General features: G+C 43.8%; 1 long non-coding RNA gene across 1 annotated transcript; it reads left to right on the top strand.

Moving 5' to 3' along the window:
- Window positions 1–6125: 6125 nt before the first annotated feature.
- Window positions 6126–21463, top strand: LOC109323983. The gene is made up of 3 exons (XR_002104816.1): window positions 6126–6204; window positions 6544–6546; window positions 21452–21463. It is a non-coding gene; the product is annotated as an uncharacterized LOC109323983 (long non-coding RNA).
- Window positions 21464–22317: the final 854 nt, after the last annotated feature.

The raw sequence follows: 22317 nt of genomic DNA, 5'->3' as shown, positions 1-22317 counted from the left end.
CTCCAGCATGAACTGAGATGGAGTTTATTGCATCCTCTTAATAGCACATGTAGATGTAGCCAGACTGTCATAATTTAGAATACCTGGCAGAAGGGGAAAAAAAGAGTAATAAAAAAAAAGAAGGGGGGAAAAAGATTTATAAAAGGCCTTTCTGCTCTATTTTATATGTGTAAAATTAGTGGATTTCACTTTTTTTACTTTCCTATGTTTTTTACTTTCCTATATTTTCCCTGACATGTCATATAATCCTGTTCTGATGGAAGGCAAAAGTGCACTTTGATATAGAGGGTCTGCTACATGTTCAAATTAAAGCTCAATAGAAACCAGCTCTAGAGTTGTTGCACATTTTCAAGCATTAACTTTGTTGTTGGTTGGCTCTTTATATAGCTGGATAATAATTTTTATAGTGTGGTAATTACTTTACACATGTGGCCAGTCTAACTTTGGTATGTGATTAACCAGTTAATTACATACCATATGTAATGTGTAGCAGGGGCCTAGGACAATGTGGCATAGTTTCTTAGCATTCATAGCCTGTCCAAAAAATAGGATTGACCTGGCTGTGAAAGTTTTCATGAAGTCTCTTTTATTGAAGTTCAAAATGTTGATGAATAATTTTGACCAGTTCTACTTAAAGTGCACTTAGGAATTCCTTAAACAAACTATAACGTCAGCTACTCTGTTTTCTGAATTTCGAGCCCTGTTTCAGTATTACTTTAGAAAGAGGCAAAAGCAGACAATGAGAGGTATAGTTACCAGTCTGTCAGTGATTCCATAGGAGACATACATTTTCATTCACATCAGGTTATGGAGTAAAAATAATACTTATTATATATAATCATACCTTTCAAATTAATGTTTTTTAATTGACAAATATTATCAAATAAGAAGAGCAAAGCAAGAAACTCTTCCCTCTTCATAAAAATAGAAAGGAGGGGAAAAGGGCTAAAATTGTTTATATACAGCTGTTTGTTTTTTTCTTTAATTTGTGTGCTGGTTTTCTAAGATGAAAACCTTCTGGTTTAGAATGAGACTTCTACTGACTGAAACATGAACAATACTGATTTAAAAGGACAGATATTTATATGTAAGTTTCAATATGCTCGATGCTATAGGCAAAGTCATCTCTAACGAATACTAGATGATTAATAATTTTCTATATTGCAGCTAACCAATTCTTTGTCCTACAGCTGATTCCAAGAATACTGGCCTTAGATTTAAGCTTGTAATCTGATAAATTTCACAGGTTTGAAAAGAGATCTTAGCTGGGGAAAAACACCCTTAAGGCAGGCAGTACTATGAATGGGAAGGTAACTTAGTGGAAAGAATTATGCATTTGTCTCACCTTCAGCTTAATGAAGATTCTGGATTCCTAGCATGTGTCTGTGATTAATAGCTGAAAAATATTGCCTTGTAGTTCAAGACGTGACACAAATCCATACCCCATCACTGGGTAACAGTAGTACAGAATGGTTGAGTGTTTGAACTATGCAAAGTGTTAAAAACCTCCTCGTCTCAGACCTAATGTTTCATCAATTATAGTGACATATGGAAGATAGAGTTACATTTAGTTGAAGACACTATCTGCATTATTGTAGCTGCATCCCTTTGTGAAAGATGTCCTTTGCTGTTCATGTGAGTCTCCAACTGGTTTAGTAAAGTGCTCAATAAGTTGTTTCACCTGCTCCCTTGAGGCAGAGGTGTCAATTCATTTACTGTCTCCCTTTGCCCTGCAGCAGCATTATCCAAGTAAGCTTTTCCAAAAGCTGTCCACCTCACCAGAGGGATTATTTTTCTTCTCATTTCCTCCTTTGATGACACTCTAGTGTCTGAGAATTACAGCGCTTTCTACCAGTCTGTCACAGATACTTGGATGAACACATATTTTGCTCTTACATAAATTACTCCCTTGTTATTTAACCTTGTAAAACAATCTTTGAGTCTATTGACTCTGGGAGGTCTTGATTTAATGCTGGGATCTGCTGAACTACAAGGGACTGTATCAGTAGGCCAAAAGATCTAGTTACAATTATTGCCTCATAAAGAAACTTTAATCACTTACATATGATGAAATAACTGAACCATTTTACTAAGTTTTATCATTTGTCAGCTGTTCATAGATAAAGCTTCTATAGTTAGCAAGCCTTAAGTTAGAAAAATTCTGATAAGACCAGAGGAACAGGCTATTCCTTTTTTCACATTAACTTGGTATTCATTTTAGGAGAGGAAAGTTTCATAATATTTTTTCCTGTTATCGTGATGTTAGGAAAAAGTTAGGATTTACTGAAATTAAAGACAGACAGGGCTTTTAGTGAGTACTAAATAACTGCTCAGTAACCACTACTGCACAGTTCTGGTGGCGCATGGATCATTTCCGACCCTACTGCAGAGTAGCGATGAACTACTGCCCGATAGCTCATTGTTGCTGTGCAGTAGTGTCAGCATCACAGTTTGTGCCCAGCAGTGCTACAGTGCTGTAGCTCATCACTACAGCAACATAGCATTTCATGTAGACGTGCCCACAGACAGATAGATACCTGTTTAAATTCCTGCAGCTGATAAATGTGTGCCAGTGATATGAATGCAAAAATAAATGCCCGCTATCAAAACGGGGGTGACAAGAATGAAAGAATTAAGAAACATGGAAAATGTGCTGGCTGTATTTGATTAATAGCTGAACTAACACAGGAAGTGTGGACTGAGCAAGGTGTACAGATGCAAAAATAATAACTGATACATTTGATATAAAAGAGCAGATTGCAACTAGCTCTCTTATGCTTCTGCAGCTCGCAGGTCCCACAGGTAGGCAGCAGTTGCTCCCTCCCTATATTCCCAAGGGTGAAAAGGATCCCAGAGGGGGAAGGAAGGAACACAAAGGAAAGGAAGATGAGCAGTGAGTCAGCCACTAGCCTGTGTTGGTTTGTTGTTCTAAGACCCTAGTGTGAGGCTATGTACAAGTACAAATGCTGACCCATTGTGCACCCTTATTGTCACCCTAACTTCCATAGGCTTGTATTGTTTGTAATGGCATCCTCCCCTTAACTGTTCGCCAGTGTATAAGGAAGTGGGTCTGATCAACCATTCCAATCTCTACCATCTAATAAAATATTAATAATTTAATATAGTGATAACAAATGTTTAAAATGCTGCAACCAATTCCCCAGTTCAATTTGACTGCTTTGCATTAGCACTACAAACTGCAAAATGACCCACTGTCATACCCTGTCTTCATACATATCTCTAGAATTATGGAGCATTTCTCATGGAAATAAGGAAAAAAGAGATGCAGCTGCAGAATCCTCTTCCACAACAGCATTTTGAATCCATGTGAGAAGGGTTTCCTTCTGTGTGTAACTCAAGAAAGTATAGGCTTTCTACTTTTCATTATTACTCTTTTTTTCAAGTTAGAGGCAAAAAAACCCATCATTTTAATAAGGCAAATAAAAGGTTCAGAAAAAATTACTGAATGTTGTCTGCTTTGTAGGTTTAAACTACTTTAATTTAAAAAAAATAAAAACTTTTCTTTTCCTGGTATAATTCTAAGCAGTAATGAGGATCCATTTTTATCAAATACTGAGAGCCAAATGTTGATAAAAATTTTAAACCCATTCTGTAAATTTGTACAATCGTGGGTACATATTAAAAGAAATAATTTTTACTTATGAATTACATTTTCATGCCAAATAGGATATGATTTCTGGCTAACTGGTCTGAAGGCAAAATCCTATTTGTACATGCAGCTTTTATGATTTTGGGGCCCAAAAGAGTTGTAAAAGAAAAATATCCTGCAGATCTTAAAGCCATGTGTAATCCTAGAATAGGAGTGTTCAATCCATCCGAAAGTCAGATACTATTGTATAATGAATTAGAATACAATATATAGATAAATGGAAAATATAACAGATTTGTCCTTATTATTGACTCACTTGGAAGAATGGAAAGTTACCACATCTGGCCCTGATCTAGACATGCTTATGAACACACTTAATTTTTTCTCCTGAAGTTTGTTCTATTGAAATCCTTGAAGTAATTGTGATTACTTGCCGTGTCTTCAGTTAAGTATAGGATTTGCAAGATCAGTGCCTTTAGGATCTAAATCTTTAAAAGGTTAAGTTTGTTTCTGACTTTGACTAAAAACAGGAGTAAAGACTACCTCAAGAAGGTTAAATAAAATATGACCTGTACTTACTCATGATTAGTGAATTTTGGATAAATGGCTCTCGGAGCACCATGGCTAACAGCCCCTCTAGCTACTGGGCAGGGGCAGCTCCTAAGCAGCCCTTGCGTGGCCTTTAGCCCTGGGGCCAGTTGCTGTCTGCTTCTGGCCACTGAGCCTATGTTTGGTGAGCCTGCCTGGGCAGCAGCAGTTCTGCTCAGCCCCGGCTGGAAGCAGAGGGCTCTGTGGCCGGCCCCTGGGCATCATGCAGGCACATGCCAGCTCCATGAGTCAACCCAGTCCCTCACCTTTCTCCTGGGCCCTCCTGCTGCATCTGCCTGAAGGCACCCTGTAGGTACGGCAGTCTCCCAGACCCTGGGGCACTCAGCCCATGGCCCCTACTGAGGGCACAAGAGCCTGTGGACCTTGTGGCAATGTGGTGAAATGCTGAGGTCCAGTGGCAGTTTGGCCAGGGCATGTGGGCCAGTGCCTATATTTATGAACAGCTGGCAACCTGCATGAGGGAGTGCAGAGTGAAGGTGAAGGCATTGTAGGTGCAGTGGGTGAAGATAAGAGCTCACAATACGTGGTCTGGGGTAGCCTGCAGGAGCATGCCCTGCATAAGGGAGTGGGCCAGGGACCCAGCCCATGGGCAACATGGGTACCCAAGTACTGGTGGCCTGCAAGAGCCCCCGGTGCATCCAGGCCTGGAGAGGAGTCCCCGGAGGGCTAACAGCCAGTGTGCTACCTGCCTGTGACCTCCTCCTCCTCCAGAGTGGGCAGCCCAGGCTGGGACCTGCCCTAGCAACTGTAGCCACAGAGTGAGAGTGGGGAGGACAGGCCAGCGAGGGCCCCACCAGGAAGGTCCCACCCACGGTCAGCTCCAGCTCCTCCCCGGAGGAAGCCACTGGCTGTGTGGCCAGGTACCAAGCCTCCACCCCCTGCCAGCAGCTGAACCACTTCCCTACCCTAAGGCTCTGGGAGTGACTACCCAGACCACTTGCCATGGCCAGCCAGTTATTCTCACACAGGGAGGAGGGCTTGCAAGGACAGGAGGTATCATGGCCACTCATGCCCATGACCCTTCACCCACCCACCCCCAGCCTCTAGGCCTGGCACCAAGAGCCCTGCACAGGGGATGAGGGCCCCCCTCCTATCCTTTTCCAGCCTGTCCCCTCTTCTCCCTCCCCTCCTCACCCTGCCTCACCCTGCCTGCTCCCTCGTGTCCCTTGGAATTCCACCCCCACAGCACACGGGGGGCAGTGCCCTCCCAGCTAGGTAGCCAAGGGTCTGTCACACACTGAGAAACTCATTGATGGCAGCCACTGATCTCCTCCTCAGCCATGGGGATCAGGGCCTCATAGTGTAGGAAGAGATACCCCTCCAGGTGGTGGCATATGTTATAGGGCAGCATGGGCTTGCCTGGGACACCACTGAACCTCAGGACCCCATGCCAGGTTCTGAACTGCACCCAGGGTACCAGGGCAATCAGCAGCAGCAGGGCGTAGTGGATTAGCATTCAAACAGCTCATTGTGGCATGCCTGGGAGACTCTCAGCAGGGACATGGTCAGGGGAGAAGCCTACCGGAGAGGGGGAGGGGGAGGAGGAGGGGCATCACCAGTGCCACATCCCAGCCAAGAGGAATCCTTTGCCTCCCCTTCCCAGCCTGTGCAGCTCTGGCTCCATGGGAGCAAACTGCCTGGCCTGCAGGAGAACAGGGAAAGTTGGCCCAAAGCAGCCCTTGCAGCTGCTACCAGGAGTCAGGCCTGGGCCTGGCCTGGGGAGGGGATCAGGCTGCCTATGGCAAGCACCAAGTGGACTGCCTGCCCTGAGCGGGGAGTGAGGCTGTTGGACTCAGATGGCGGCTGCCTATAGCAGGGGCTGCCTGACCAACTTACTGTAGTCCCTGGGTACCTGTGCATGTACAACCCCCAGTTTGAGGCTGGAGGGTGCACAGCCCCTTGGTATAGTGCATGTTATCTCTGAAATGTTGTAAACTCTCATAAAGAGCCTCTTTGTCCTTGCTCTGTAGGTCCAGCACCTGCTCGTGGAAGGGAATCACCAACCACCGATGGGGATGCAGCACAGCACCAGGGATGGTGCCTCTGACATCTGACACTTTCTACATGGCCGGTCACCATTGCAGAAGAGTGGCTGTCCAACTTCCTGCCCTGGCACAAGGTGGCAAAAGTGTGTGAGTGGGAGAGGGAGGCATGCAAGTGCCAGAGGGAGGCATGAGATCAGGAGCAGGCAGCCAATGAGCAGGAGAGGGACCAGGAGGAACAGGTGTAACATGCCCATTTCCTGCAGTTTGCGGAGAGGCATATTGCCCTCCTTGAGCAAATGGTTGGACGCCCAGGAGCATCAGGCTGGCATGGTGGCTCAGTCAGTGGTAGCCATGGAGGAGGACAGCTGGGTGTTTGACAGCATCCTGGCCTTGGCAGCCTCCTTCATGCCTCCCACCACCCAGCTGCTGGCCCCAGCCCTGCCTGCTGCCTGGCAGCCACCCACTGGCCAGCCACAAGCCCCAGGCCTGGACCAGGGAAGAGGCCATGAACTGGGTGCAGTGGCCAGAGCACCCAGCCCCTATTCCCGTGGTGGTTCCCCCACCCTCCAGGCCACCCACCTTTTTACCTATTTACAGTCTCCTAATTTTTACCTATTTACAGTCTCACTGACATCCTGCCACACTTTTAGCTTCTCTCATTCTTCAGAGTCTCAGTACAGAAGAGACTTCCTATGCCTGAAGAAGGGTGAATGTGCCCAAAAGTTTGCTAAGAACTTTTTTCCAACTACTCAGTTGGTCTAATGAAAGATGTCACACCTACTCAAAAAACCTTGCCTGCATCTACATGAGACATGTACTGTGTGGCTGACTAATTAACTGTGCAGTAAATGTCTCAATATCTACATGTGCGCCCCTATTAGAGCACATGAAACTAACAGGTAGGACTTGTCAATACAAGTTTTTTCATGTGCAGCCAGCTGGCTGAGGCATGAGGGTGCTTCAGTGTGGGGGCTGCCTGCCACCTTGCCCCACATTGAAGTACCCCATGCCCCAGCCAGACCCTCTGCAGCAGATGGAGCCCAACTGGAGCAGCCCTGGACTTGCAAGCTGCCCCCCACCCTGGCTTCGTGCCAGCCAGGGTTGCTGTGACTCAGTTCAATGTGCTGCAGTGAGGGTACACATGTAAACCATGTGCCTGGGAGCTTCCCAGGAGCTTCCTGGGAGCAATAAACTGCAGAGCAATAAGGTCTCCAATTTATTGCTGCATGTTAATGGCATGTGTAGATGTGCCCAGTATTTTCTGCCTAAGCAACAATTATTTCAAATGAATTTGAATTACCATTATTTTATTCCTATATCTCTCTCACACATATTCCATGTGAAAAGCAGAAACTGTCTTTGCAGAAAATTGTCCCAGACACTGGGTTAAAATATCATTTGAACTTTAAAGCACAAAGACATATTTGCAACTGATGTGAAGGGCTTACTCTGCATAATGCCCATTAACTTTAATGAGAACTGTGTGGTAAAATCCTTGTGTATCAAGATAAGAATAGACCCCAAAGGCTGGTGAAATAATATAGGCCTATCTTTCTTATGCTTTTTTTGTAAAGGCAGTTGGCAGAAAAGTGAAACATCTGGTAGTTGATCCACTTTTCAGGTGCAAAGCATGATATATTGCAACAGCACATCACTATCTTTTCCCTTGGAGATGCATGTGCTGCTGGTGCAGCAGATGCTGTGCAATGAATGGTCCCTTTGTGACTGTTAGGCCACCTAGCTAATTATAATATTGTAATTAGATGAGTTCTGTATCTTTAACACAATTCTCTACAGACATCAGATGATGGACAGGTACCAGTTGTAGTTCTCCTTGTTAAAGAGAGTAGATTTTGCCTGTCTTCTTCCCCTCTCCGTCTATTTTTGTTTAAACTTTTTCTGTATCATTGAACTGCTCAGTCATTTAAGGCCTTGGTGGTCATCATTTTAATGCCTTAGCAAAACCTGAACACTTCCCAAGAGAGGGCTCTTTCCCATGCACACCCCCAGAGAATTTAAGAAGGTGGAGTGCAAGGAGATTGCTTAATTTGAAGACTATAATTGCTAGGAATAAAAAGGCCTTGGGCAAGCATATTTTTCTGACCCAAAAGGCTAAATGCTGGAATATAGCTGAACAGCAAATAGAACAAGTCAGAGGAAATGGGATGCTTAAAGCTCACTTTTGTACTACTCTGATCCTCAAGTGACTGTTGACAGGGCTGTGTCCTTCTCATAATTTAGAATCAGCTAATGGTTGATTTAATTTATACAATCTGAAAATGGACTGAACTATGGCCAGAAATCATAGTAACTTAGGAACATCTTGGCTCTACCCATTTAATCTGGCCCTGCCTCCTTTTCTCCAACATATTGTCAGCAGGGAGAGGAATAGTTAAAAAGACCTCTACTTCAGATGATCATCCTTGCATTGAGCTAGGTAGAAAATTAAATTCAAAGGCTCTTTACTCTCTTCTCACTTACTGCAGGCATCAGTTAATTGTGGAGTTATGTGGCTGCAAACTAATGTTAAGAGAACTACTGGACTTCATAAACGGCTCTGGGGAGGAGATAATAATAGACTTGGATAAAAGTCTAGTTTAAACCAAACAACTAGAGAATTCAGAGTGTATTTCATAGCACTAGGGCTAACAGTATTTGTGCTTATACGTATGGTTCCTGAATTAGCTTAAACCCATGAGTACGCTTGTCCTTCATCTTGTGATTCTAATCCTACTATCTAATGAGCATATTTTTACTTCTGTCTTGCCGGAGAGGCTTACATTTTTCAATAATCTAATCTTGTACTGAAGAAACAATACACATGGAAATACAATTAGGTAGTGACGATCACCCAGATTTATGTGTTAGTTTACTATTCATAGTCTGTGATATACTCATCCTGTAGACTGTAGGTTGGACTATTTTAGAAATGGTTTCTTCTCTCCTGATGATTTTGATTGTGGGAATGATTTTGAATGTGGTACTCCACAGCAACTTAAAAACAAAAATGCAAAAAGTTGGCAGGGCCTGTAACTGTAGGGCACCAAGTCCTTACTGTCCTACACAGTGTTCAGGGTAATCTGTACATTTGCGCTGCATTTTCCAGGTGCTGTTTATTAATGTTGGTCTAAGTAAATATAAATCAATGAGACTATTCTGCTCTTGGACTTTCCTCCCCTGTGTTTCTTTGAGATTGTTGCCCAAATGTGGTAGCCCTTATATTTTAACACGTCATACTCCTAGCTTGCCTGAAAGAGATTCACAGTGTAGTCATGCATTTAAAAAATGCTAGGTTTTTGGTTGTAGCCGTGTTGGTCTAAGGACATAGGCAGGCAAGCTTCCTTGGGTAAACGTGATATCTTTTATTAGACCAACTGAGTAGTTAGAAAAAAGTTCTTTGCAAGCTTTCAGGTGCAATCACCCTTCTTCAAGCATAGGAAGTCTCTGGAGTCTCAGAACAGCAGAGACTCCCTATGCCTAAAGAAGGGTGATTGTGCCTGAAAGCTTGCAAAGACATTGTTTCTAACTACTCAGTTGGTCTAATAAAAGATATCGCATCTACCCAAAGAATCTTTTATTAATTAAGAAAATGTCTTTCTTTTTTCATTACTATGGTTTTACAGTTCTGGTAGGTACATTAGAAATGCTAGAAAGAGATTATTGCATATTACAATCTATTTATTTGTCTTATTAAAGATAATCAATGTGACATCTAGGAACTTTCACCTCTGTCAAACAGCACAAGCTTCAGCCTTCTGTTTCGGTTCTTTCTCATAATGTCAGGAAACAAAATTAAGTACAAAATAAATAAACCACATGATTAAGAAAACAAATGACATTAATCATACATAGTGACCTGTAAGCTGCCAAACTTAGACCTGTATTTAAATTCCTGTAAGAGTAGCTTCTGTATGATATTTTGTATAAATATATGCATGCACATAAATACACTATGTAAAAAACCAATGAGAAATCCAATGACATACTTACAAGCTACTTTACCCAGTATACTTAAAGTATATGCATTTTTTTAAATATAGCTCCTTAAAGAAGATACAACAAAGCATGCACATAGTATAGGAAAATGAAAAATAATGAAGGCATTAAATATGGTCTTCATCTCAAAATATTACATTTCACAAAATAATGTAATGTAAATATTTAGGGAGGGAGAGATAGTCTTTAATAATCTAGCATCCCAACACACCTGTTGTATATGGGCAATTTTGCTATGAGAGATTAATTCTGTTTTTGCTCTGTACAATTTGGTAGTTTCAAACATAGTTCTTCCGAATACACTTTAAAATGCTAATAAGCATCATAAAAATGTGGTATATAGAAATGTACTGGCCTGTTTGGCCAAGATTGCAGGACAAATACTTGTTCATATTTCTATTTCACAACCATCCATACCCATAGTACTTCACTTTTGTATGATGGTGTTTGAAGACTATAATGGCTAGGAATAAGAGGGCTAGATACAGAAAGATTTGAATATGAAATGTGTATATTAAATAAGAATGGAAAATGTATGATCCAAGATACAGAAGTGGGCTAGTTTCAGCCAGTACAATTTCCACTAGATGGCATTACAGTCACACAATTAAAGAAACAAAAATTCTTTTAAGTAGGAGTAAAACACATGAACACCACCAGAGCTGCATTTAAAAGCACTGAGATCTGTCTCTTGAGTTCAAGTTCCAGAATTTGCAAGGAAAAAATGATGTTGAGGTGAGTACGAACATCTGCCATCTGGCACCTGACAGTTAAGCACACGATGGAGGGAGAGTCAGAAACTATGCTGCTGAGCTGCCAAAACTTTTTAACCATTCTGAGTACAGAGTTGCCAAAACTTTGCCCGCTATATAGATTACTGTGCCATAATTGTGTTACTGGCATGGTTTTTTTCCTTTCATTTTGTAATCTTAGATGAAACCCCAGAGGCCACATCAATACAAGATGCTGACTGTGCAGTAGCTCATCACTACTGCGCAGCCAGAGTCACTACAAAGCCATGCAGTGACACAGAGTTACTGTGCAGTCATTTAGCACTTGTGTATGCAAGTACTAAATGACTGGTCAGTAACAACTGCGCAGCTAGCGTCTCGTGTAGACACGGCCAGAGTAAGCAAACATGAAAAGTAGAAGAATAGCCAAGTTCCCTAGTAGCAACTGTAAGTATTCTTTTGTGGCTAAGGAGAAAAGTAAAAATGGGTCAAGGGAGATAATTTTATGTTTAAAATTAGCCATATAGATGAAATCATGTCCTAAGAACGAGTCTGACATTCTGATTTGACAATGCTGTAATCCTGTGAGCTGTCCCCTAGAATTTGGGCAGTGCTGAGTAAGCAGTAAGATTGTAGGATAGATTTAATTTTTGGTTAAATCTTTAGTTAAAATATGTCACCCATAGCTGAGCCATACACAGAAGAAGAATCTTCTTGGTTTGGATTCAAATTTAGGGGGTCAAATCTAGGGGGTCAATGCTTTTAGAGAGGTGTGTGTATAAATGGGAAAGACAAGAACTAGGTTTAAACATACATTACTCCTTGGGCCTCGTTACACCTTATGTTGTAAGTTGCACAAGTGTTAATTGGCTTAGTGTTGTTCAGCTAGTAGAACAGTTTTTTACTGTAAGGCAAAAAGCCATCTGTGACTGTCCTTCACCTGCACAGCTGTGACTTGCTACTAGAGGCTTGATGAGCAGGGACAGGACTAGGAGCTGTGCTCAGCCCCAGGCAGAGGCTGTACCCCAGAATCTTCCCATAAAGTTCCTTGTGTTATTCTGTGCTTAAATACTCTTTGAGCCCCCTAAATCTGAGCCTCTTTCAGTCTGGGGGTTAAAAGGTGGTTGAAGTATCCCTGGCAATCCCAGATAATGCCAGGACCTGATGCATGCAGGGGCTGAGGTGCCTGTGGCTGAGGAAAGGTGACTGGCCATTCCGGGGACTAGATAGGAGGCGCTGTGGCTGCTCCAGGACTGCTGCACTCATGTTGGAGGCAAAGTCAGATTGGAGTCCATGGCACTGTCACCTAGCTCCACTTGTGCTGAATGCGCAGATGCATGGCCCTAGTAGGTCATGTGTTAAACTTTGAATGACCTCCTGCTTGGGAGCATGCCCAGTTACCTCCAAAGGTGCTGGGGAATAGTACCTAGTGCACGAAGTGTACGATGTGCAGAGTCCTGGCACGTTGGGTGCACTGCCCCATAAAGGTTTTTTGGTGGGGGACACTCAGCACGTGAGTGGGGGCGATTGGTGCTGTGAAGTCTCTGGGTGCAGCTGGAATGAGAGAGAGGCAGTGTGGGCCTGCTAGTGTGTGGGTGCTGAGAGGATCCTGCAAGAGAAAGAGATACTGCCAGTGTGGTGAATGAAGGAAGTGGAAGTGGCTTTATGGTGAATACCTCCAGTGTAGGTGATCGTCGTGTGGTCCAACGGGTTGAGCACACCCTCAACAGCAAGGCCACTGTAGAGCTGGTCATCATCCCCAGCAACCTTGAGGTTCTACCTGTCCTCCCCCCTGCTGGTCTCCTGCGACAGTGGTCAAGGTTGGCTCCCTCGATCCTCTTCCCGGGTGCGCACAGCGCTTAAGCAGTGGCCCTCTGCTCTCTGGTGTAAATATACCCCTCTCCCTTTGTTTCTCTCTCCTCCCTTCCTTAAAAGCTGAAGGTAAGCTGCTGTCAAATAATCCTTCTTGGTGTGACCCATGCTTGTTGCAATTTGAAGTGGCAGAGATCCACCATCCAATAAAGATTTCCCCTTAGTATAATAAAAGTTACTGGGTCTTCAGCTGGTGTTGGTACTTGTTAAAGCTGTTATTTGAAGTGCTTATATTTACTTGTTACTTATCTGTTGTTAATTAATAAAATGATTAATTTGTGTCAGTTATACAACAGTGTGGGAGTCTCTTATTAGTCATAGTACAAACGATTCCCAGGTGGTGATAGATATGCCTGGTCCATTTGTTAGCCAGTGGGGAGTCAAGTATCACCCCACTTGGAACCAGACTATTGGGTCAGCCATTAATTGGGTGGTACAAATTAGGCGCTAATTAAGTCCAGGTCCAACACTCACTCTGCCTGACTGGCTTGCTGCTCCTGCTGGGCAGAGCCAGCACTGCAGCTCTGGAGCACCCAGCAACCATGCCTGGACCAGCCCTGGAGCATCCTGGGATACTACAAAACTTCAGCTAGGCAGAATAGTTATGGGGAGTGGCCACACCTTAATGAAACAGTAGCTAAAGGTTATGCAGATTACAGATAATTCTGCCCTGAAGTGGCATAAATTTAAATTGAATGATGAGTGCTTTAAGTCACTTAAAGGTGTTAACATTCAACCAATCCAGGGGTTCAGACCTAACCAGAAGCTGCCTAAAATTACTATGTAACAAGGCCCTTAAGTATTTTTGTGTCCTTGGGTATCCATGATAATGAGAAGAGAATTTAATGAGCTCTCTGTAGACTTGGAAATTTGTACACTTAAAAAATATATAAAATAAAAGCTCTTGCTTAGCATGTGGGTTACTAAAGCTCTCATAATTATAAGAAAATGGAATCTAGACTTCAATTTGCTGCAAGGCACTTTACAAAAACAAATATCATCATACTAACTGTCTCCCTACATGTGTCTGTCATATTTTTACTTCCTTGTCTCCTCTTTCAATTTGTTGCCCAGACAAATTGAACAAAATATAAATGGATGACATTCAGATAAAATGATTGCTCTCTATTGTAGATAATGATACTAGACAATCGATTCTCAAAGCAGTCATAATAGGTATAATTGTCCCCATTCTAGTGATGGGGGAAGCAAGAGAGAAAGGCCCTGCATCTCTTCTGAGATTAGTATAAATGCATCTAGCTTGTTTCCCAGCAAGAATAAGAGTAACCACACCATATATGCCTCTCCTGCATCCTTTTGTCAGAAGGCAGGAAAAGGGACCACTTCTGAAGCAGAGGGTAGTTATGCCTACGCACTTTGCTTTGCATTCTGTATGATGTAGGGATGTGTGCAGCAGAGGCTCTGGGGAAAAAATTACTCCAGGGACTGACCATTAAGCAGAAAGTCCTAAAGCCTTATTTGTAATATGGTAGGGAAGCATGCAGAGCAGTGCCTAGTGCTGATCATGCCCACTGCCCCATTATTGGCTTTGGCCCCCTAATGTTCCCTCAGTAGTCGTCATCTGTTTCGCCCTCATTACCTGAGCCATCTAGGAACACCACATATGATAGCATGAAATTGTACACTAACACAATGTCTACATAAATTGTATGTGCCAAAAGATATAGCCGATGTAGATTACCTCACACAACTTAACTCCTCTGTACTTCTGTCTTCTGCATGGGGAAGAGGCTTGGAAAATTGTCACCTATGCCTGGCTGGTGCTGACTGGCTGTTTCCATATCATATGCGGTAAACATGCTGTATTATCTCAAAACAAGACCTCTCTGACAGATGACCCAAATCATCTGTCTGACGGGCTGATTCAACAACCTGTTTTTTTCCTATTTCACAGCAGGTAAGAGTTATTCCAACTGCACTGAACTATATTAAATGAAATGTTAAACAACAGCCTGGCAAACATAGCTCACTTTTTACTTCCTCCCCTGAAAGACTATACACAGTCTTCAATATGTGCTGTGCTGTTCTGCACTCATTATGCTAAACTTTGACAAATCTGGAAGAAATAATTCCGCCAGGTGGCAGCAACCCTCTCTCCCAGCATCTGAGAATAGGAAGTCCAGGCTAACTCCAGATGTGCCATCCTGCATGTGCCTTTGACCACATCTGAAGTTGCAATTTTCTTGCTTTTCAGTTTTAGTTTATACTAGGGCTGTGCGAGGCTTCAGACCATGCTTCAGATCCGGAGAAGCAGGTCTGGATCGAAGCGTTGGCTTTGTTAGGCTTTCCGAAGTGGTTCGGAGTTTCTGAACTGCTTTGGAAAAGCTTTGGAGCCGCTTCAGAGATCCGGCCATAATGGGATAATCAATGAATGGGGAATCAATGAAATATCTATAACTTTGTTGTTTTAAGTTTGGTTTGGATGACACTTACAGGGATGGTAGCCTCTGCTGAGAGAATAACTCCTGCCAAGTTTCAAGAAGATCAGTGCAAGGGTTCGGAGGGAACTGCACCCCAAATTCTTGAAAGCAAAACTCATGTCACATGTATGTGTTACACCCCAGGGAGGTGAAAACTCCAGGAGTGGTGGCCCCTGCTGAGGCCACAAAGCCTGCCAAGAAGATCAGTGCAGAGGTTTGGGGGGAACTGCACCTCAAGCTGCAGACTAGTGTTTACCCATGTATCCTTAGATACAGCATGCTCAGAAGAATAAAACATCCAATCAGAGTATCTTGAAAATGTATCTGGTATCTAGAGAAAGAGAACTGTTCACCATTGGATAGCTCTAGTCAGATAATCAGCACAGGATAAAGAAACATATTTCATCTTAGCATTTAGCAGGGTAACATTTGTAGTCAAGTTGCTCTCTGAAGTAACTTCAGTGAAGTAAGAAGACTATGGCCCTTGATACTTTTGTGATTTAAAGACAATTTATTTCAAAATGTGGCAAAAGTATATTGCCATCTGTTGCCCCCCCGCCCATCTCCCTTCACTTCATTGGTCTGAATCAACTTATTTATTGTTTTAAAATGTATCTGTCCACCTATTACAGATGCATGTCCAGTAATACAATTTTACAGTAACTTGAACAGTGCAAGGACAGATTTTGTTTTCAGTAACTAACTCATCAATAATTAATCTATCCACTTCAAAAGATTCACAACACAAAATTATTTCAATTGTTATGCCAAAACCTGCATTTACTTTTAATACCCATCTCTCAAAATCTATATACTGTCCCCTAAATGTTAACCCTTCTCCAAAGCTTAGATATACATATAGATCTTGTCATGTGACCCAAAGATCACATTATTCTGCAGAAGATGAGGAACCAAGTTTCAGCAGGGAACGGCTTTTCATGGGAAACCACCCGGAAGAGGGGAGTTGTTCTTAATTTGTGAGACACAACCTAAAAATCAGTCACGAGTGAGGAATTACCAGTAGTGGCAGTAACAAAATTTATCAATTTGAGGATGATCTTAACCGCAGCTCATTGATAGGTCTTGATGTGACTTAAGAATCTAATTCTTGAGCTATGGACCCATCCGCAGAAGTTGCAAGTCTTTCTTTAGGGGAAAGTAGGCCATAGGCTGGGATTTCTCTCCGTTTCCTTCCTTCTCTCTGGGCACTTGGTTGAGGTTGCAGGGCCACTAGAGTCAGTTAGCAGCCTCCCGGCTCTTAATGTCCATGTACATGTTCTTGAAGTAGGCCTTCAGTGTGTCCTTGTAGTATTTCCTCTGGCTGCCACGAGAACTCAAGCTGCACCTAAACTGAAAGGCAAGAGTCAGGCATCCACGCATAATGTCCAATCCAGCACAGTTGTTGCTTGAGGATCACTGGTTGAATGCCGGTAGTACTGGCTTCAGCAACGATGCTGGCATTTGGGGGGCAATCTTCCCAATGGATGCATAACGTTTTCCAGAGGCATCATTAGAGATACCTCTCCAGGCTCTTGATATAACGATGGTAGATCACCTACATTTCACATTTGTAGAGGAGAGCAGGGATGGTGACTGCACTGTTGACCAGAAGCTTGGTGTGTTTCAGGAGATCACAATCAAAAACCATGCTAACACAATTTCCTGAAGGAGTGCTTCTGCATCCTGTGCTGGATCTTCTCATCAATGTTCACTTTCTGAAAGAGGTGGCTACCAAGGTAAGGGAAATGCTTGACTACACGCAGGGTCTTTCCCACAATGGTAGTTTAAGAACTGGGGTCACATTGATGGCCTGGAGCAGACCTGATAGAGGCCCCATTCTCTTAACTCCTTGCCCCCAATTCCTATGCTGTTCCAAATCCAGTAAACATACAAATATAATTCATGTGTTATATTATATCAGTGTAACACATATTAATGATGCCTCATGTAAATAGTAATTGTAAGTGTATCAAGGACAGCACACAATAAACTTACTGCACTGAAAAGAGACAAAGAGCTAAATTCTACCTTGAAACCTCTTCCATGTTTCAGAGGTAAGAGCATGATTTCAGCAGATTACACGTGACAACAGTCTCTAAACTGTATGTTGGGTGTACCAAGCTTTCAGTGCTGTTACAGAAATGAATTCTCCAGAAGTTATCATAGTTCAGAGGAAAGAGGGAAATTTGAAGAAAAAGCCCATGATTTTTCATGGAAAATAACCACATTTTCATTAACTGGAATAAAAATGATATAGGATGTAAATCTCCTTGCTTCAGGGCACAAGTCTTCTGCAGAAAATCTTTCATTAGAAAGAAATCTAATCCTCCAGGGACTGCTTACATTTCTGAAGCATCTGGTAATAGCCACTGTGTCAAAAAGAGAGAAAAAAAACTTGACTGGATGGTCTGGTCCTCCATATCTGTGTCCTTCAAAAAAACACTGATTTAAAAACTCCAGATTTTTTATCTGTTTAAGACTGCAAATATATCTGGCATTGGAAAGAGTAACTCTGGCTTCCAAACTGTACTGCAAACTTTAGAGGCTCTAGTAACCTGTATATCATTTCATACTATATCCATTGATCTCAAACGCTGGTTGCACACATTAGCAGTCCAAAGTATTTATTGACTTTAAGTATGCCCTTTGAAGTATTTAGTCCCTTAACACAATTTGCATGTAGAGGTATATACCATCATAACTTTACATATTCAGGATTATGTATAAATAATAACTTGTGTCTGTATTTCTCAAGCCAAAAACACAGTAAAATATCCAAAAGTAAAATACATTTCATAGCAAGAATAACACAAAGCAGTGTCCATTTAGCATAAAATTGTGCAATATTTCATACCAAGAATTAATAGCTTATGGAAAGGGAAAAAATGTAATAATAGAAAAATGTTTGTTCAAACCATAAGAGAGCATTTCTGGATTTTATTGCATGTTGTACGTGTATCAACAATCAACAAAGTAAAAAGTTGTACACCTACTTTTTGCTGTGCTTTGCCGCTGAAGCTCAGTAATTTAGAAGACTTACCCTAGCCAAACAACATATTTTGTAACATGTCATTCATTTTCATCGACATGAACAGCCCATAGTAGCAAAAACAAAGAGCACTGTTCTGTTCTTTTGAAGCCAAATCTATTGGTTGCAGAAGGCTACAGATGGCCCAGTACAATACATTGTGCCGTACTTGGTCTGTTCATATTTTTAAATATCCCTATAAAACGGGACTATGACTTGACTGACATGTGTTTTGCTGAACATTAGGTAACTCCCCCCCAAGCTTTTCATGGCCAGACATGCAAATAGGAAAGTAGATTTGGCAATGAGCATCATATGGGAAAAGGCCCACATAGCTCCTGGAGTGAAGTCCATATATATTGTTGGAGATCTCACAATCAGTAGATTTCAGTTCCAGATATTAAGAAATTCTGTTTTTTTCTGAGGAAGGGTTGAAAGAAAATACATGGAATTTCTCACAAATGGATTTATTTGCTGAAAATCAAAGGTTGCTACGGCAAACAGACTGTATGACTCCATTGTCAAAGATTAATGCGAGTTAAGGCCAATAGATTGGTTATTTCCATAGGAAGGTTCAGATCTTTTGCCAATTCCAACCCAGCATCCATTACTGTATTTACTCAAATTGAGGACAAGTTTCCCTCTATTTAACAAAAGAGGAAAAGCCTCTCATCTTGGGTGAGTGGAGGGTGAACAGAGGACTGGGGCAGACAGGTACTGCAGCTCCAACTCTGGCCCATGGAGTCGGAGTCAGAGCCTGGCCCCCACAGCCTCTGTCCCCTGCCCATCTGCTCCCCCCACCATGGCTTCTATCCCCCAGCTGCCCGCCTCTGCCCTCCAGAGCTGCTACTACCACAACAGGTGCCACATGACCAGGCTAGGGTCAGAGAAATTATGTGCTCTGTGCCCCAGGCTGCTGTGGGGCCAGAGCTGTGCTGGGGTCAGAGCCAGAAGAATAAGCGGCAGTGACAGCAGGTGGTGGTGGAGGGCAGGCAGACATGGTGGCAGTGGTGGGGGGAGGCAGAGGCAGCAGTGGAGGGGCAACAGGTGGGGGGCATATGAGGTGGTGGAGGGGAGCAAAGGCAGCAAGGAGCAGACTGGGGGGCAGGCTGTGGGGAGTGACAGGTATCAGGTGGTGCCAGGCAAGGAGGGCAGTCACGGGCAGGCAGGTGTTGGGTCATGCAGGCACTAGATGGGCCAGGCAGCATGGCAGGGTGGGGTGGGGGGCAAGTGGTGGGTAGGATAAGGGGAAAAGGTCAGGCCTCTTGACTCCCTTGCCACCTGACACTCTGCCTCCCACCCTCCCAGTGCCTGCCCCAGTACAGTGGTTCAGGGGTTAAAATTAAGATGAGTCTGCAATAATTAGATTCTATACCTGGAAAACTGTAACAATTTCATCATTTTTCCATGTGTAGAGTTTAATTATTGTGGGGGGGGGGTCATCTTAATTTCAGAGTCATCTTGGATTTGGATAAATTTAATAGATTACATAGATTTCATAGACATTAGGGCTGGAAGGGACCTCATAAGATCATCGCAAGGGGGAGGAAGTCAGCTAGGGTCAAAGGGTGTCAGCAAGATAAGCATCCACATGTTTCTTAAAAGCATCTGGAGTAGGTCCTTGCATCTACTCGGGGGAGTCTGTTCCAGGCCTTGGGGACTTGGACAGTAAAGAATTTTTTCCTTATGTCCAACCCTAAAATCGTCTTACAGAAGCTTGTGACTGTTGGACCTTGTCATCCTTTGGGGTGTTCTGGTGAACAGGTGTTCCCCCAGATCCTGATGCACACCTCTTATGTACTTATAGGCTGCCACCAAGTCACCTCTGAGCTTCTCCACACTGAAGAGTCCCATGGCTCGCAGCCTTTCTTCATAAGGCCGGTTCTGGTGCCCTTTGATCATGTGCGTGGCTCTCCTTTGGACTCTTTCAAGCTTCTCCATGTCTTTCCTAAATTATGGAGCCCAGAATTGAATGCAGTACTCTAGCTGTGGCCTCACCAAGGCCGAGTAGAGTGGGAGGATGACATCCTGGGTCTTGCTCGAGATGCATTGATAGATGCAAGCCAGAGTTTTGTTTGCTTTGCCAGCTGCGGTATCACACTGGTAGCTCATGTTCATCTTGTGATCAATCATGACCCCCAAGTCTCTTTCGGTCATGGTGCTAGTGAGTGTAGCACTGCCAAGCCTATAAGTGTGATGTGGGTTTTTATTCCTGAGGTGGAGCACCTTGTATTTCTCTGTATTGAATGCCATGCCACCCCATGTCCCTACAGTACTATGTGATATTATAATATGTTAAGCTTAGCTGTCTAAGCATCTTCTCTTAGCCCTAAATACTGTGGATGAAGTCTTGTATGCAAGTTATCCTACTTAGAATTCTAATTGCTCTGGTTATGGATGTAATAAGGTAACCGGACTTGGAAATGGGCCTGTATGTGTTCGTAACCATACAGAAAATCTAAGCTAAAATCTAGAGATCCAATCCTGCACTTGTCCATCATGAGCCACTGGAATTTGATTGGTCTTAGTTGGATTTGGACCAATTTGTTGGCGACGCTTTTGTGCAGGGAGTGCACTGCTGTGTGCAGGGGTTGCACATGCACCTGCATGCACCCCCTATGCGTCTCCCCTGGTACAAGAAGATACTGTGTTGCCCCACACTGGGGTTGTTAGAGAATGATACCAGGGGAAGGTCCCCTCTGCTTACTCCAGGTGGAGGTGTTATTTTGGCACAAGTCATGTAGAGAGGCAGTGAAGGAATAAAAGCCCAGCTCCCCAAAAGTATGCAGGTGCCTAATTATCACTGAACTCAAGGGAAATTGGATGTCTTTGAGGATCTCACCCAGACAGTATGACTCTGCTACAGATATATCAGCCAAGATAATTAACTACCATCCAAGGGTACTGTTAGCGAAGGGTGGTCAGCCAGTAGCATGTACACCACCAGGAGTGACTGGTGCCTCCTGAATCTGGGGGGGGGGGGCACCTGCAGAAGCCGCCAACGGCAGCAGGCCTCTCAGGGTGGGCACCAGCCCTACCAACAGCATCAGTGTTGGCTGTCGGGGGGCACCGGCCCCATGGGGGGGCACGTGCACCCCCCTGCACCCCCTACCAGTCGCCTATGTGCACCACACACGGCATGGACAGCCTCTGTGTGTGGCATGCAGCAAATTGAGGAGGGGAAGGGCACTGGAGTGGCACTTGGGGAGGGTAAGGGGCTTAATTTGTAGCATGCTTGCTAAAAAGCTTACAGGAAGTAACACAAAGCAACAGGCTACGGAAAAAAATGGGGGAAAATTGACCGTTGACTAGGGCTTTCCCTTTATACCTCCCCTAAACAAAGAGGTCCATGGAAGTCACTGGGGTTTCAGGGTATCCTATGGTGCAGTCCGACAGGTCAGAATAGGGTCTGTCAAGGAGTGGAAAACTAGTGGATATTCTGTCCTTGTGTGGACCTTTGCTGAGTGGCTGTGCAGCAGCTTTGGGCTCCCCGCTTTGCTAAGGGGATCATGCCTGCAGTTAGTCCGCAGCTCCAACCTGTATATGCGCCCTCGCATGAACTCTTCCTGCCCGTGGCATGCGTGCAGGCAGAGCTGCTTGAAGTTTTATACAACAAGTGTGCGCCCGCTTTGGCAGACCTGGCCTACAACAACCCTGCCTGCCTCTGCCAGCATTTTCTCTATGGGTTGCTAGCGCTTGCCTGTCTGCTCGCCTGCAAAAGGAGAGGAGGATGGCAGCCTTGTCGGGAAAACTAGAGTTAGGAGACAAGTGCAAATGGAAATCGACTTTCGTTGCTGAAATGTATATATATAGTTTGTATCCGAGGCCAAATTAACCCAAACTAATTCGACATCCAAGAGTCCGGATTTTGAAGAAGCAACCGGTGGCTTTAGTAGCACTCAAGCAGCACAAGTAGGAAACAAGAGCGGTGCTGGGGGAGGACGGGGAAGCGCAGGTTGCCTGCAGGAGCCCCGGCCTGCCCGGTCGGCTGCTCCGCGCTGCAGCTTCATCTTCCGCCGCCCGTGTCCGGGGGAAGCCGCCTCGG

The sequence above is a fragment of the Crocodylus porosus genome, unplaced genomic scaffold (assembly GCF_001723895.1).
Source record: "Crocodylus porosus isolate Cpor-Errol unplaced genomic scaffold, CroPor_comp1, whole genome shotgun sequence".
Taxonomy (NCBI): Eukaryota; Metazoa; Chordata; order Crocodylia; family Crocodylidae; genus Crocodylus; species Crocodylus porosus.
This window is presented reverse-complemented; position numbering and strand designations above follow the sequence as displayed.